Raw genomic sequence first — 4,031 nt, forward strand, 5'->3', positions numbered from 1 at the left:
GTTCCAAGAATATAAATATTGTCAGTGTTCCCTAAATTATGATGCAAGAGAAAAAAATCCCAGTACTCTCCACTCTACTCACATCCATGCTTCTAGGCCAAAGACAATCCTGAATAGTAGGCTAGAGACCAACAGTTGAGTGCAGATACTGATTTCAGCTTCAGTCCCTTCAAGAAAGTTGTTTTTATGTCTTACCATGATGTTAGCATCAATATTATGCTTTAGATGAAGTATTTTATTATTTTGTCTTGATCTTTCTTTTTCTCATCAGAAACATTTTCATTAATTTTTTGCATCTTGAAGATTTTTTATCAATTCATAAACAATATTTTATGTTCTAAGTAAAGATTAAGGGCTGAGGATAATGTCACAGATCCTTTTATAAGGAAATTAGGAAAGCAAAAAACAGTTTACCTGTCAGATCTATGCAGAAGGGAAGAATTTATAAGCAAACAAGAGAGAACATTAAGAAATGTAAAATTGATAATTTTGATTGCATTAAATTAAAAATGTTTTTTTTTGCATAAACAAGGCCAATGCAACCAAAATTAGATGGAAAGCAGAAAGCTGGGAAACAATTTTTATATCCAGTGTCTCTGCTAAAGGACTCATTCCTAAAATATGTGGAGAAATAAGTCAATTTTATAAGAATACAAGTCATTCCCCTCTTGATAAATGGTCAAAGGATATGAACAGGCAGTTTTCAGGGGAAGAAATTAAAGCTATCTATAGTCATATGAAAAAATACTCTCAATCCCTATTGATTAGAGAAATACAAACCAAAATGACTCTGAAACACCACATCACAACTATCAGATTGGCTAACGTAACAAAACAGGAAAATGTTAAATGTTGGAGAAGATGTGGGAAAATTGTAACACTAATGCCTTGTTGATAGAGTTGTGAATTTTTCCAACCTTTCAGGAGAGCAATTTGGAACTATATGTAAAGAGCTATAAAATTGTGCATACCCTTTGACACAGCAACACTACATTTAGGTCTGTATGCCAATGAGACCATAAAAAAGCAAAAGGATCCACATGTACAAAATTATATATAGCAGTTATTTTTGTCACAGCCAAGAATTGTAAATTGAGGGGATTCCTATCAATTGGGGAATGGCTGAAAAAGTTGTGGTATATGAATGTATTGGAATACTATTGTCCTATGAGACATGATGAGCAGGAGGACTTCAGAAAAACCTGGAAAGTCTTATATGAACTGATTCTGAGTGAAATGAACAGAACCAGGAAAATGTTGTACACAGTAACAGCAACATTATGTGATGACCAACTTTGATAGACTTAGCTCTAAGATCTTAGATCTAAGAAAATTTTAAGACTAAAGATGGAAAATCCTATCAAATCAAATTACTAGCATAAAAAAATGTAAAGGGTCAATTCAGTACCAATGAAGAGGAAATTAAAACAACAATTATGCACTATTTTTCCCAACTATATGCCAATGAAACTGACAATCATAGTGAAATGTATATTTATAAAATTATAAACTGCATAGATTGAGAAGAAGAAATAAAATATTTAAGTAACCCCCTTTTCAGAAAAAAAAAGAAATTGAACAAGCTATCAATGAAGTCCCTAAGAAAAAATCTTAAGGTCCGAATGGATTTACAAGTGAAATTTACCAGACATTTAAAGAAAAATTAATACCAATGTCATACAAACTATCTAGGGAAATAAATGAAGAAGGAGTCTTGCCAAATTATTTTTATGATACAAATATGGTAGTGATACATAAACCAGGAAGAGCCAAAATGGAGGAAGAAATTATAGACTAATTTACCTAATGAATATAGATGAAAAAAGTTAAATATAATATTAGCAAAGAGATCACAGTAACTTATTACAAGGATAATACCCCATGCCCAGGTTGGAAATATGCCAGGAATACAGGACTGGTTTAATATTAGGAAAACTATTAGCATAATTTGGCCATGTCCATAACAAAATTAACAGAAATCATGATTATTTCATTACATGCAGAAAAAGCTTTAGACAAAATAAAACACCCATTCCTATTAAAAACACTGGAGAGCATAGGAATCAATGGTGTTTTCCTTAAAATGATAAGTAGTATCTATCTAAAATCATCAGTGAGCATATGTGATGGGGGTAAGCTAGAAACATTTCCAGTAAGATCAAGCAGGAAACAAGGATGCCCATTTTTAAAATATTTTTTTCTATTTTTGGTTTTCAACATTCATTCCATAAGTTTTAAATTTACTCCACCTCCCTCCCCACACTTCTCCCCAATATGACACGCAATATGACATATGCTATCTCTATATATACATTCTTAATAAACAGATGCACATTAATGATGTTGTATCAAAAAATTAGAACAAATGGGAGGAGCCATGAGAATGAAAAAAAAAAATAAAACAAATAGTATTCTTTGATCTGCATTCAGACTCCATAATCCTTTCTCTGGACATGGACAGAATTTTCCATCATGAGTGTTTTGGAATTGTATTAGGTGCTTGCATTGCTGAGCAAAGCTAAGTCTATCAAAATAAATCATCACACAAAGTGGCTGTTACTATGTATAATGTTCTCCTGATTCTGCTCACTTCACTCAGCATCAGTTCACATAAGTCTTTCCAGACTTTTTTTTTCTGAAGTCTTCCTGCTCTTTGTTTCTTACACAGCACAATAGTATTCTATTATATTCATATACCAGAACTTGTTCAGCCATTCCACAATTGATGGGCATCCTCTCAATTTCCAGCTCTTGGCCACCACAAAAAGAGCTGGTGTAAATATTTTTGTACATGTGGGTCCTTTTCCAATTTTTATGATCTCTTTGGGATACAGGCCTAGAAGTGTTATTGCTGGGTCAAAGGGTATGGATATTTTTATAGCCCTTCAGGCATAGTTACAAATTGCTGTCTAGAATAGTTGGATCAGTTCACAACTCCACCAACATTGAGTTAATGTTCCAATTTTCCCACATCTTCTCCAGGATTGATAGCTTTTCTGTCTCTGTAAACTGAGAATCAGTGATACAGTCCTCTGGTGCTCCCACATTTGTAAATTGAGGGGAATCCCATCATTTTGGGAAAAGCAGAACAAGTTGTGATATATGATATAATAAAACTATTGTTGTATAAAAATGATGAGGGGGGGGCAGAGCCAAGATGGCAACTTTCATGTCTAAATCGTTGAAAAAGTTACCCTTCATGTCTAAATCATTTATCCATTTAGACTTTATGTTGGTATACACCATGAGATGTTTGTCTATGCCTAATTTCTGTCAATCTGCTTTCCAGTTTTCCCAGCAATTTTTGACAAATGTTGACGTCTGATCCCCAAAAACTGGATATGAAATTTACCAAACATGGCAGCAGAGCCAAGATGGTGGCTGGAAAGCAGGGACCTGTGTGAGCTCCCTGCCAGGTCCCTCCAAAAACCTATAAAAAATGGCTCTGAACAAATTCTAGAACTGCGGAACTGACAAAATAGCACAGGGAAGCAGGGTTCCTGCCCTGGATAGCCTGGATGGTTGCTGGATGAGGTCTATCATGCACAGAGCTGGTAGCAGAGGGGAGCAGGGCCCAGCACGGGAGGTGGCAGGACCAACCAGACATGGGAGCCAGGGAGGAATAGGCCCTAGTATGCTGAATCAGTGAGCTGTGGCAGTTACCAGACTCCTTAACCCACAAACACCAAAAACAACAGAGAAGATTAGTGGAAAAAGCTGCAGGGGACAGAGTGAAAGGAATTTGCAGCTCGGCAACCTCCCCGGAGGCTGTGGGGGTGTTGCAGCTACAGAACTACAGTTACAGGTGCCTCCAGCCCCAGGCCCACCTGGTAGGAGGAATTAAGTGGAGGATCACAGCAGGAGTGCAGAGCCTGCTTAAGAACTGAGATAGGTGCAGGTTGGTGGTTCTTGGGGGAGGAGGAGTGCTGGTATGGCAGAGCTGGCTGTATAGAAATAGTTCTGAAAACAACAGCACATCCCCTCAAACTTGGAACAAAGTACTCTTTACTCTACCAGCAGTCATACCCCGA

The sequence above is a fragment of the Trichosurus vulpecula genome, chromosome 8 (genome assembly GCF_011100635.1).
Source record: "Trichosurus vulpecula isolate mTriVul1 chromosome 8, mTriVul1.pri, whole genome shotgun sequence".
In the NCBI taxonomy this organism is placed as follows: domain Eukaryota; kingdom Metazoa; phylum Chordata; class Mammalia; order Diprotodontia; family Phalangeridae; genus Trichosurus; species Trichosurus vulpecula.